The sequence below is a fragment of the Phocoena sinus genome, chromosome 12 (assembly GCF_008692025.1).
Source record: "Phocoena sinus isolate mPhoSin1 chromosome 12, mPhoSin1.pri, whole genome shotgun sequence".
In the NCBI taxonomy this organism is placed as follows: Eukaryota; Metazoa; Chordata; class Mammalia; order Artiodactyla; family Phocoenidae; genus Phocoena; species Phocoena sinus.
Genome location: NC_045774.1, coordinates 27050001 through 27064530, shown reverse-complemented (window position 1 = coordinate 27064530; position 14530 = coordinate 27050001). Strand labels below are relative to the sequence as shown.

Below are 14530 nucleotides of genomic sequence, written 5' to 3'. Positions count from 1 at the left end.
AACAAATGGAGGATCGCATCTTGGGTGCCGGGCAGAGAGTGCGAAGAGCCGCCTGTACTGCTCCATTTTATATAAGGGACTGGAGCATCAGTGTGGATTTTGGTATCCATGGGGTTCCTGGAACCAATTCTCTTCAGATATCTAGTGACGACTGTAGTGACCACGTAAGTCAGTGTCTTACCTAAAGAACTCTGATCAGGGTCTCGCCTAGAACTTAGAAAAAAGTGCATGAGATGCAGCTGAAAGGCACATCATGGAAATGATCCAAAGGGAAGGAAAAAACCCAGACACCTATAAAATAGGACCAATGTTGTAAAATATCAATAACAAGAGTAATGTTTAAGAATGTGGACTCTGGACAGATCTGGATTCTACTGTAATTCAGACTCTTGGCACCTCCTAGCTGTGTCATCCTGAGCACGTTACTTAAGCTCTCTGAGTCTCAATTAAGTCCCCTGTAAAGAGGATTTTAATAGTTACCTCTATTCATCATAGGATTATTGTTAAGATTAAAAGGACATAGCAAGTGCTCAATGAATACTGGCAACTATTATTAAACAATTATTCTAATAAAAGTTCCAAGTTCCACAGATTTCACTGGCATCCCCAGGCAGGAAAACTGTGGGCCACAATCTGCCCATTGTTTCTTCGAATGGGATTTTCCTTTTCAATTCCTTCTTTATGGAATATCCTGTTAATATCCGATTTGTTTTTCAGTTAATCCTAACATTTAAGTGCATTCGTAAGGAGAATCTGTCTAGCCATTGCCTAGAGCTGCCTCAAGTTTTGCACAAGTCTTTTCCGCTGCGGAGCACAGGCTCCGGACGCGCAGGCTCAGCGGCCATGGCTCACGGGCCCAGCCGCTCCGCAGCACGTGGGATCCTCCCGGACCGGGGCACGAACCCGTGTCCCCTGCATCGGCAGGCGGACTCCCAACCACTGCGCCACCAGGGAAGCCCTTGCAGAAGTCTTTTCACTGATCTTGAATCACGTTGGAACTAACTCTAAGTAAGTTAAATTCTTTCTGGGTTTTACAGTAATGTTAGAGCTACTACCTTCTTTTAATAATAGGGATGCTGAAGTAGCAAAGTGCTGTGCTGGTGGTTGTATGTCTAACTGACTCCCACAGGGATTTGAACAGCAAGAAGGAAACTTCTGATTAACAGCTTCTCGAAAAGCAAATGTTCCAAAAGCTGCTCTGATTTATCGGCAATCACATACTCCAATCTTCAACATGTTTCTAAATTTCTGTTTTAGGAAGAGTATAAGCTCATCTTTTACAAACATTTTCTGGCACATTTTCTTAACATAAGCTTAAGAATATTTGGGGGAAAATCTTAAGTAACGTAACCACAGCAGATTTTAAAGCGAAACATCTACCTTCCAAATCGTTGGGAAGATGGACAGAAAACAGACTGGAAGAAAATACATTCAAAAGTCAGGGATTTTTCTCAGATCTTCCTTTCGATTGCTTTCTCTCTGATATTATATATCATTTATTTTACCCCAATTACTTATCCAAATTCTCTGTCCAAACGTCCTTTATTATATACATATCAAAGAAGTTACAGAATGATCAAACCATAGTACGACTTAACTTTCATTGTACTTATCCTTCCAGAATACAGAAAACAAACAGATCCATCATGATTTGCTCACATGCAGCTCTCACATAAAGCACCAGTGAAAACAGTTAAGCTCCTATCACAGGTTTTCCATTCTTTACTCGTTGGAACATCCCAATGAAGGGAAGGTCACACTCTGTGTATGGGGATGCAGAATAAAGACAGACCCCTTCCATGAATTCAGAGGGCCAGAGGTGGCCACGGCTTCATGGACCAGAGTCTGGTGTTCACTGACGTAGTATCTGCTTCCAGCTTCCACAGCAAGAACAAAAAAGACTGAGACACCCTTTTGTGCATTTTTCACCAGCAGCCAAGTTAGGTATACAGACCTCTGTTATGTAGCAGTGTTCTAAGTTGGACTTTGAGAGATTCAGACACATCAAGACTGGTCAGAGTACCTACCAGAAGCCATTAAAAAAAAAAATCTAACATCCATTTGCAATGGACCAGCTCACAGCTTTGGCACCGTGTGGTAGCAGATGAAGAATTTCCTTACTGAAGCTTAGCATGCAGAGAAACACTACAGAATTTCCTAAAGTGGTCCTCCGTGTGCAGTAGACATACATGCACCCCACACGGAACTATTCCTTAGTCAAATACGTCTACTAGATTCCTTTCTTGGTGATTCATAATAGCATATTAAATGCCCTTACAAGTCCTATAGTAAAGACATTTGCCTCAAGTGATCTGAGTTAGAATCACTCTTTTGTTGGCACATCCATTAACATCCTGCAGAAGGAGTGGCCTGGAGAACGCCAGTTTGGGAAACACGACTTTACAGTGTAAGCGTAGAGCACTGGCCGGCACAGCACGAGCAGGGAAGGTGCCTTATGGATGGAGGTGGCACCTATGCAGGTGGCCTTGTTTGTGAGCACATCAGACATCCCCTGGGAAATACCCAAAATTTTGAAAAGGGTACTTTGTGGGGGCCAAGGGGTCCTGAATCAATGAGTTAGAGAAATGACCAAGGCAATTTTAAATTATAATAAGAATTATACTTCGGTTGATATGATTATAAGTACAGCCCTCCTCCCAGAAATTCAGATTGATATAGATAGAAAGCACAGAATATTACTTCGTCGCTCCGGAAAATAAGGCAACCGTACAATGTATCATGACATGTGGTTGAGCTGAGGGCATTACTGAAGTCTCCAGACCAGCAGTCGACAAGTCTAAGCTTCCTCTTGTTACTAAAATAGCCTCCACAATAATAAAAGAAAACCACAGTCATGTACAGCTAACTCCCTACCTTTTAATTATTCATGTTAATACCTTGTATTTGTAGAGTTTATACTTCATAAATGTTAATCAGACCCAAGGATTACACGAATAATGGAAATCTGCAAATAATTACCAAATCTGATTTTAAACAATGTTTTCAATACATGCTCTCCCCAGAAATCTCCCCCAAACACAGCCTCTACCCTCCCCCCCACTTACATTCTTCCTCCTAAAAGAAATCTTAGTATAATTAGTCTTATCAAGAAAGCCAACTTAACTTTTATATACTTTGCTTCTTCTCTGGCAATGTAATAGTAGTGATACTGAATGACCAAAAGGGAGAAGCAATGAGAAGAGGAAACCAAAAGGCTCAGGCCTGCAAACAAGATGCACTTGTTTGAAAAGGGGAATCTGAAACCTAGCTCTAAGGCCCAGCCACTCTTTCAATGGAGATGATAATTGCCTTCCCTCCAGCTCTGCAGGGTGGTGGTACCATCTGCTTCCTCCCCCAGTGACTCAGTATACCTGCCAAGAACAATGAGCTTTAACCCACATTACTGATGCAGTGGTTTCCCTGTCCTCCCTCGGGGGAGGGGGGGGGGCGCGGGGCGGGGAACCCCACAAACAATGCCATTATTTGTAAAAAATCTACATTAGCCAATGTCTGATTTTGCTAATTAAAACCAAATACCATGTTCATACCTATCCAACTGGCAAAAATCAAAATGTCCTGCTAAATCCAGTCTAAGTGAGGATATGGGGAAATGTGACTCTCATATACGGTAGGTGGACTTAATGCTGATAAAACTGTTTAGGAAAGCAGTTTGGCATGTGAAAATGCACATATCATTTCCAGGAATCTACAGAGAAACCTGTGCACATGCCCAAGGAGAAGTTTACAAATGGCTATTATAGCACGATTTGTAGTAGAGACAAGGCAAAAAATACAAAACTCTCATCAACTTCTCCATCGATCAGTTGGGGAATAGTACACTGCAGTAGTCACATTAGAGAATTAAACTGTGATAAAGTCACATCACAGAATTCTACTCAGCAGTTAAAACAAATTATATTGATCGTTTTTGGATAGCTCTTTCAAAATTTGAGTGAGGGGAAAAGTACGAGGTAGCAAACTGATACATTAATATGATTTATACAGACTTAAATACACACACGATATTTATAGATATATACATGTAGTAAAAGTACAGAAACAGACTGGAAGAGTGCATGTTATTTCCCTGAAGGGGAAAAGGGAGGCAGGGAGCAGAAGACGACAGGACCATGGAAGGATGCATAGGAAACTATGCCATGAGCTATAATATTTTATTTATATTTCCCCAAATTATGTATTTTAATATAAAACATTTAAATATTTTTTAAATGGTCTGGGATGGGTATCTGGATATTTATTATGTAAACTTACAATGACATGTAAGGTGAAAATGAGTTGGGTCGCCAAGCCAACAAGTAGTATCTTCCTGAGTATCGTCTTAAGAACAATGCACTACATTTTCAAACACACTTTCATGTCCTCATTTTTGTGCAGCTGACAGGAGAGCACTGAATGGCTAACAATGTTGTCATCAAGGTAATTGTCAAGGATAGCTAGTTTTGATAAAAATATTTGCTATAGGTATACACTCACTAGGTATCTGAGATTATTTTCAAGTTATTAAAAAACCAAACGTAGAAGAAAAATCATCTTTAATTATATAATTAATTATCGGAGCAGATGCAACCTTGTTTTGATTAGTTCCGAGTCTCCCAAAATTTAGGAGTCTTCGCAGAAATGCTGGTTTCACAGAACTATTAAGATAAAGCCATCGGGACTTCCCTGGTGGCGCAGTGGTTAGGAATCCACCTGCCAATGCAGGGGACATGGGTTCAAGCCCTGGTCCTGGAAGATCCCACATGCCGCGGAGCAACTAAGCCTGTGCGCCACAACTACTAAAGCCTGCACGCCTAGAGCCTGTGCTCCGCAACAAGAGAAGCACTGCAATGAGAAGCTCGTACACCACAACAAAGAGTAGCCCCTGCTCACCGCAACTAGAGAAAGCCCGCATGCAGCAATGAAGACCCAACACAGCCAAAAATAATTAATTAACTTAAAAAAAAAAGATAAAGCCATCGAACTAAGAAAAATTTCCAAATAACCTTCGCTGCCACTCACCTGCCAGCGTATTAGTGCCACGCACAGTTACGAGCACGTCTGACACATTATCCCACTTAACCCTTAATAACCCTATGAGAAAGGTGTCACTATTATCCCTGGTTTTTAGATGAAGCAAGTAGTCACAATATTAAGTCCCTTGCTGAAGTATACGGTTCAGAGGTGGCAAAACTGGCTCCAGAATCCAAGTTATTAATCCTACACCGTATTGCCTCCAAGAGAACATGACGACACAGCTCAGACGTGAGCGATCAACATTTGAGCAGCATTCAACTGCTCAATTCAACATTTACTTTAACATACAATCCCCAATTTAAAATTTCAGAGATGCTTCTAGGACATTGACACCTGACCTGCTCATTGTACCAGTCAGAATATTTGGTTTTCACCAGGGACTGCATTATCAAAGACCGGTCACACCACTGGAAATCGGAAGCATCCCTGCAGATCTAAGAAGGATGTCTCCATCAGTATTTGTAAAAGGAAATTAATTCTGCTTCACCTTTTGACGGACTGCAGATCAAGAATGCTGAATTTTGGCACCAGCATATCCTGCCACCCTAACTATATCCTAAGCTATGAACTGACCCATATTCTTGCTATGGCTTCATACAGGGATGCCTGCATTCTTTCAATCAGCATCCTAGAAGAATGAACACTAAGCCTCAGGGCCACAGGGGTGGAAACAGATAATGCTAAACGCTACAGATTTGTCCAGGATGAACTATTAATCATAGCCCAAGACAGTTTTATTATTTATTTTTTCTACTTTAACTTTCACACTAAAACATCACAGTAAAGCGTTAAGATAAAATATGCTAGAGGGGGCTTCCCTGGTGGCGCAGTGGTTGAGAGTCCACCTGCCGATGCAGGGGACACGGGTTCGTGCCCGGGTCTGGGAAGATCCCACATGCCGCGGAGCGGCTGGGCCCGTGAGCCATGGCCCCTGAGCCTGCGCGTCCGGAGCTTGTGCTCTGCAACGGGAGAGGCCACAACAGTGAGAGGACCGCGTTCCACAAAAAAAAAAAAAGAAAAAAAAGAAAAATATGCTAGAGGAAAACTGATAGCCACATATTCAGCCAAGACATTTCCTATTACCTAGAGTCATTAATCTTGGGGGGAAAAAAAAAAATCAAATCTACGACACTAGAAATGACTAGGTAGACCGCCACTGCAATGGTTATGAGAGTACGCCAGAAGAAAGGAATTCAAGAAACACTAAAAGCCCTGAATTAAAATTTGCTTTTTTAAAAAAATTTATTTTATTGACGTACAGTTGATTTACAATGTTGTGTTAATTTCTGGTATACAGCAAAGTGATTCCGTTTTATATATATATATATACACACACACACACACACACACACACACACACACACACACACATTCTTTTTCATATTCTTTTCCATTATGGTTTATCACAGGATAAAACGTTTTGCTTCTTAACACATAACCTGCAATAGCATGGCCTCATTCTTTACCCTTGTTCTCTCAAAGTAATAAGGCGTAGACCAGTGATTGCATTCACTTGCTCACGAGGCATCTACAGTTGTAATGAGCCACAAGAAATGACCAAGAAATCCTCAGATGCGGCCTGGAACATTCAATTTATTTTCCTCGCACATATAATGCCTCACCAAAAAATCATGCTGCTGGCCACATGGCTGAGTCATCCTTTGACACTCGGGATTTAGTTAAATCCAAAGTTGGTAGGCAACAGCCCTTTTAAACTTTACCTTCTTCCTTCTTCAAAATCATATCAAATGAGGGGACTTCCCTGGCAGTCCAGTGGTTAAGAGTCTGTGCTTCCACTGCAGCGGGCACGGGTCTGATCACTGGTCAGGGAACTAAGATACCACGTGCCGTGTGGTGCGGCCAAAAAAAAAAAAAAAAAATCAAATGAAAACAGAAGTTCCTTCTTCTTTTTTCTATTGTTGAGTTTTAATCAGAATAATACAAGCTATATGCCTTTCTACTTATTTTCTCCCTCTATTCAAGACAGTAAATTATGATGCAGAAGCTAACATATTCACAGCAAAGTGGCAGAAAATGTTAGATGTTAAGAGTGAGAGGTAGAGTGGATGAGACACGGGATGAATACCAGCTGTGATGTGATTTGACTAAAACGATTGTCCAGCAGCAATAAGGGCTCATCTGATGGTGAGAGAACAGGAAGGTGGAACAGACCTGAGCACTTTCACATAGCAGTCGGTAGCCCTGAAGAAGAAGAGGCCATTCAAGGATACTCAGCCTGCAAAGGAGGCCCAGGCATCATTGCAAGTGCATCGTTGAAATGGTTACCCATGAGTCCCAGGCTTGAAAAGAGGGCAAGTGAGCTGGAAGGGTACTAATAACTGTAAGGACACAGAGGGTTCAGGAGCCTAGGGGTCACGCAGATGGTGACGGGTTTGGAAGGTGTGAGGCTGTGTGTCAGGTAGAAGGATGAGCTCACATACCTGGAAAAACCACATTGCCTAGCATGCGGTAGGCATAAAATCAGTGTTTGCTGAATCTGAAGTCTGTGGGTGCCTAGGGGAATTTCTGAGTTCATGATATTGTAGGTGGAGCGGTAACAAGTCCCAGCATAGACTTACACTGCTGGCTGGTTAGCTAAGCGGAGTGAAGTGAAGGCCATGAAACAAAGTAGATGTCCATGTCACTGCAACTTGTGGCAGTGGAGTGAAGATGGCTTTGAAGCCACCTGAATTGTGAGATAATGTAAAGTTGATTGATGACTGGAAGCGTTGACTCAAGTGGCCAGTTTGGAATTGCATTCATAATTCATGCTGTATTCTAGATAACTGTGTAACTGTATTCTAGACTACTAGATGGGTAAAGGGAAGCTATAGGGTAATGCACAGCACCAAGCAAGAATTATGAGAAAGGTTTACTGTAGTGTCACAGAAGAATCAGCAGTAACAAAATTGTTAGAAAAACAAAACAAAACGTGATACTGAAGCAAGTCAGGGTAAAAACCCACAGCGCCGAGGTTTTGAATCCAAACGTCTCAGTTGCTACTTTGCATCTTTAATATGTTGCTGACCGAAAGGTCTGCACCAGGAACCATCTACCCACAGAGAATCTGTTTTTCTGGGTCTTGCGGGGGCAGGGGGAAAGGATGATGCAGACATGATTTATTTTTATAATAATAAAAGAGAGGCATAAAAGGATATTTCTGAGGACGGCTTAATGAGATACACCAAAATGGGTCGGGGACCAGCAGGCACATGACTAGGAACACACCAGACTGCTAAGTTAACAGAGGCTCTGGTCTCTGAGATGTTTCCTGCTCCACAAAGGAGCAGGCACGAGCCGTAGACACTACTTGTCAAAAAGCTCAGGGAGGGTTTAAGTCAACGATGATGTGTTTCTTATGTCATTTCCCCCTGGCTTGCAACTTAGGCTTACAGTCATGATAGTGAATTTCAATTGTTCCAAAGTAAGGTAAATGCTTTTAACACTTCAAGTGTGGCAATGATGAGTATATACTGCAAACTAAAATGAATTATTTTATGATGAGCTTTTGGCAGGTCAAGGAAAGATGATGGTAGAAGGTGCTTCTGGAATGGTTTTACACTGGAATTTGGACCCAGTTAGTCACTGCAATAGCTGCAGACTCAGTCACAACTCTTAGTTGTCCCAGCAGAAAAGTAACAGGTCACCCTGCATGAAGGCTAGTGGACAAATGTCTTTAATACGAAGTCACCGTCTTATCACCAGGCAGGGTGATAATTGATCTGTTATCTCTGTTTGCCAGATTCAAAGCCAAGTCCTGGACCTCGGAATGTTCCGAGGCCTGAACAGACAGTGTCTCCCAGCTGTGCTCCCTCATTTTCTCTGGCTGGTGGTGCCAGTGTGTCAATCTCTAATCAGTCATGTGACAAATATTTAGGGATCTTCAACTACGTACTAGGCCTTGTATAGGTGCTAGGGATACAGTAAAAATGAAACAGTTACACTCACTGCCTGCTCAGAGCTTAGTCTAGTTGCGGAGACAGACATTAAACAACCACTTGGCAAACAATCTACAATTTGGTTGGAGCGAGAAAGGACAAGTCCCAGATCCTGCGAGAGCCTAGCACACAGGACCTCGCCTGATCTCTTAAGGAAATGACATTTAAACTGAAGGACAGGAACTTCCCTGGTGGCACAGTGGTTAAGACTCCAAGCTCCCAATGCAGGGGGCCTGGGTTCGATCCCTGGTCAGGGAACTAGATCCGACATGCATGCCACAACTAAGAGTTCTCATGCCACAACTAAGGAGCCCTCAAGCCACAACTAGGGAGTACACCTGTCACAACTAAGCCCTGGCACAGCCAAATAAATAAAATAAATATTTTTTAAAAATTTAAAAAATAGGGCTTCCCTGGTGGCGCAGTTGTTGAGAGTCTGCCTGCCAAGGCAGGGGACACGGGTTCATGCCCCGGTCCGGGAAGATCCCACATGCTGCGGAGCGGCTGGGCCTGTGAGCCGTGGCCGCTGAGCCTGCGCGTCCGGAGCCTGTGCTCCGCAACGGGAGAGGCCACAACAGTGAGAGGCCCGCGTACTGCAAAAAATAAATAAATAAATAATAAAAAAATAAACTGAAGGACAAGCAGGAGTCAACCAGGTATCGCGAAGTGGAGGGGGGAGGAGAAGCAGAAGCCACAACAGGTAGAGAAGAGGGCTCTGCCTCAGCGCACAAAGACCCACCAGCAAGTGCATTTAGTAACAGCAGCCGTAACATCCAACTAGTGCTTTCACCAAATGTTCGCCACACTTACTGCCGACTGACTAGTGAACGAAACAAGACTACCACAGAGAAATAAAGGTATTAAAATAAAAGCAACCTAGAACAAGTCTTGGTACTGAAAATACGCATATAGGAAAAGAAAAATGACCCACATAAAGCTGACAGCCCCACATGTGAGTTTCTACAACCTAAGTCACTGGTAAAAACCTGCCCACAAGTCTAGGACATTTCCATCAAGCAATTCACACACACACACACACACACACACACACACACACACACAGGAAGGAAAAATAAATAAAACTGCCAGTTATAAGGAAAAATTTTCCTTTTGATTGGTTTCCATGACGGCAGAGGATCATTGCTATTGCTGCCTTGAACGAGGCAGACCAGGAGCTTTCCACTGATCCCGATGAAGAAGAGGGACACACCCTCTTAACCGTATTTGAAATAATAAATGATCTGACATAATGGCAATTTACTTCCTTCACTTAACACGACAAAATTACAGGGTATCGCGATGAGTAATCTACCTAACATGTGGTATATCTGATCCACGTGAATAAACACAGGACAGTGATCCAGTCACATATGCCTATTGTGGGAGAGGGACTAAGAAGGCCTCAGAGAGGCAGGCCTCCTGGAAACTTTTCACAAGCAAGTTAAAAGGTAGGAGATTAGACTAGAGAAAATCTCTTTCTGATAGAGACTGATGAGGGTGCCAGAAAAGACAAGCATGATGGTCTTTTCGCTAGGCCATTCCCCCAAGAGAACATGTTGGTAGAAGTTACCAGAAAATGTGGGACATATGACTACAAATTACCATTTCTGTAACTCTCATTTAATGAGCCCCATTTATTTCCCAGAGAGTGTGCTAAGTATTGTACTTATGTCATCTCTAATCCTCACCACCACCTGCGACTATCATTTTCTTTAACACCTTTATTAGAGTATAATTGCTTTACAATGTGTTAGTTTCTGCTTTATGACAAAGTGAATCAGCTATACATATACATATATCCCCATCTCCCCTCCCTCTTGCGTCTCCCTCCCGCACTCCCTATCCCACCCGTCTAGGTGGTCACAAAGCACCGAGCTGATCTCCCTGTGCTGTGCGGCTGCTTCCCACTAGCTATCTATTTCACATTTGGTAGTATACATAAGTGTGACTATCATTTTAATAATTTCACTTTACAGCTGAGTAACTGAGGGTTGGAAATAACAAGGTTAAATAAAAGTAACTTACCTATTTTCACACTTGATCAAAACTGTGAAAATAATTTTCCTTGGTCTATACTCCTAAGCTCCATTCTCATTTCACATCCCACATTGGACCTAGGATGGTAAATTCTTTGGAATCTGGGCAAAATCTGTTAGAATTCTCTAACAAATCAATGCTGGGCATATAGTCTTAAAAATAGGACTTGCACCTTACAGTCAGCAAAGATATTCAGTGGTGCTCTGGGAATTATTTCAAACACAAGGTCTTACGTCCACTTGTGATACACTTTGGGCCTTTGTATATGGATCTGAAGTATAAGGGGGTATGACTTGCCTTTTGAAGCTGGCAAATCTAGAACATAAACCTAACACACAGAGGGTCTGACATAAACAGGGCTCTTTCTAAAAGCTTATAAAATCTGAGAATTAAGATGGACTCTCTCGGGGCTTCCCTGGTGGCACAGTGGTTGAGAATCTGCCTGCCAATGCAGGGGACACGGGTTCGAGCCCTGGTCTGGGAAGATCCCACATGCCGCAGAGCAACTGGACCCGTGAGCCACAATTACTGAGCCTGCGCGTCTGGAGCCTGTGCTCCGCAACAAGAGGCCGCGATAGTGAGAGAACCGCGCACCGCGATGAAGAGTGGCCCCCGCTTGCCACAACTAGAGAAGGCCCTCGCACAGAAACGAAGACCCAACACAGCCATAAATAAATAAATAAATAAATTTAAAAAAAAAAAAAAAAAAAAAAAAAAAGATGGACTCTCTCAAAATTATCTCTGCTGCTGTGAAGGTATTAGTTTCTGCTAAAAATCTGGTCAAGGTGCCTGCAAGTAACCTGGAAAATTTTGGGTAGCAAAGGATTAAATTTGCTCCTTGAAACATGCTGATGTTAGTGGAAATGGATACTCAAGTCAACCTTCCAATAAATAAGGTCTAAGATTTATCAGCTGGGAGATCCCCACCAAATATGTGTTGATGCTTCCTATGGTTGGAGCAGTCAGCTAAATTTTAGCCCCACTGATAACAGCTCTTGAAACAGGCACCCAATTTTTAAGCCTATTAGTTTTATAGAGCAAAACAAATTCCATGATATGTAGTACCTCACTGTACAAAAAAACGTGGTTAGGTACAGGTTAAGCTGTGTTCCACTAGTAAGCAGTGATCCATATGTTAATTTCTACTTCTAGAACACAGAATACCTGATAGACAGCTACTTACTCACAGATATTTATGAGAATCCAGTGTGTGCAAGCCATACATTAGATGTTGTGATCCTTGTTCCTGATATGCTCTGTTCTTTTTTAAAAAATATAAATGCTTCGAATAAAACATTGTATTTAGGGTCTTTTAAGAAATACAAGTTATACCAATCAATCTAAGATTTTCTCCTCATAATAGAGATCTTTGATATTATTGTTCTTCTAACCTATACTTTTGCCTCACTTGCTGTAAAATTCTGTGGTTAAAACCTTTTGCCTAGTCTTGAAATGGCACAAATAAGGACACTGGGAACTGGACAAGGATCCAAGTCCTACGGAACAAAAGAGGAAAAGAAACGAGGAAATGTGTGAGAATGACTCTTGAGTGGCATTCACACTTCTTAACATAACACTCCTCCTTAAAAAGAAAAAGACTCAGGACTTAACAAAGAGGACATTACACAGAGGTGCTAGATCACCACCTATCCAACAGGAATATAAACGGTAAATGGTAGACTGTATTTCATTTGGAAACTTTAACTGGCAGAAATTCTACCTTTACAGTGGATAAGTCAAAAGAAGAGGAGTCACTGCAGGCTCCATCAATACACATTTTAACCAAATGGGAGGGGGGAGGGGAGAAGGAGAGCATAGTCTGTCAGAACTACTGTGTCCTGATTTCAAGGAGAAATGTTTATTTCTTTACATTCTAACCTGCAATTAGCTAACAAAAGGGGCAGAAGGCATTAACCTAGTTATTAACAAAGTAGTCAATTGATTCCACCTTGTAAACATATACTTTCATTTTTTTCAAAGAAAACGATGAATACTATGATGGAAAACAACAGAACAGCAGAATCCTTAGTACACGATTAGACAAATGCAGTGTGGTAGAGAATAATACAATTGACACATCAGACACATCCAAACATAGCACTGTCTCTTTCGAAGTAGTTACCTTGGAAGGACAATTCTAATACCATCAACACTTCTTAAAATTCCTATGCTAGTAAGACCTTTAAGAACCAGAGAAAATTATTTCTGAATGTTAAATTTACCTCCATTCAATAGCTTTCCCTGCACTCTACAAAGTACTTATGAAGAGGAGTAGTCCTGGCCCTTAAGCAGCTTACAGTCTAGAAAAGGGCATGGACGTATGCAGAGATCATTTCATTACCCTGTCAACCCTTCCTCTGATTTCAGTTTATATTCTTGCATTATTTGTACATACCTGTCTTCTCCTACTAGACAGTTAAACACTTCTGAGAGCAGAAACCATGTCAATTATCTTTGCATCATTTCCACAATGCCCAGCAGAGCAATCTGCACAGAGCACTTAACAAATACTGGTTTAGGGAGAAAATGTCATATTACTTAATAATCACACGGTACTCAGCAAAACTCATCATAAGGCAGGTTTGCCTTGAAACCTATTCAATGGCATTTAGTCACTGCAATACCTAAACAATCTCTCCTAAGCAAGTTATACAGTCAGCATTACACTGAGGCTTGGGTTCTGAGGTGTAAGAGCAATAGCATAAGCCCAGCTCACTCTCAATTACTAAGTGTTATACGTCAATAATAACCAGGCATGTAAAACATTCATATTGCTATTGATCACATGGGAGAGAAATCTCTCCTTTAATAGTTGATCTAGTCTACCAGCTAACCAAACTACTGTCTGACCCCATCAGGTAATTTTGAAGCCACCGTTGGGAGTCCAGATGGTAAATGACATTTTCCTTCCCACCGAGTTCATTATGATGGTTTTCTAACAGTAGAGTACCTGGAAAGATGCTACTGTCATTAACCCAGGGTAGTCCCGGATAGCAGCATTTAGCTTATTCAATTTAGATAGCAAGCTTCTCTATTCCTGGTAATGATAGAACAAAGATACTAAGCATGACAACCAGGTTTGAGACACGGTTAGGTGATTAGACCATGGAGTAAGCAGGAAAAAAACCCCCAAATTTTTGATTGCTAATCTCAATAGTCAGACATAAAAGATAACCTGTATGTCATCCAGCTATGATGTTTTGGAAATAATTTAGAAAATAGGAGCTCATTAAAAGTTGCAAAAGATGGTATAGGCAACTAGTGACTGGTAAGAATAACAGAGCAGGCAATGACATCTAAGTGGAAAAGGAAAAATGAAATTGTCTGAAAATCCAGGTTAATGTGCTACCTTGCAGAAAACAGGCTGTCTGCTAGATGAGGCCCTTCTTAATAACCGCATTCATTTCAGGACCGACCATATCTGGCAGCAGGAAGCAGTCAAGGATGGACAAAGCAAAGAGGACACAAATTCAGAAAGTCACAGCTCTATGGACTAGAACTGTGTTGTCCAATAAAGTAGC

At 41.7% G+C, this 14530-nt stretch overlaps 1 protein-coding gene across 5 annotated transcripts in view; it reads right to left on the bottom strand.

Annotated features, from left to right (window-relative positions):
- The window catches only part of MAP7 (microtubule associated protein 7), a 163997-nt gene that overhangs the window by 125459 nt on the left and 24008 nt on the right, over positions 1-14530 (bottom strand). The window lies entirely within an intron of this gene.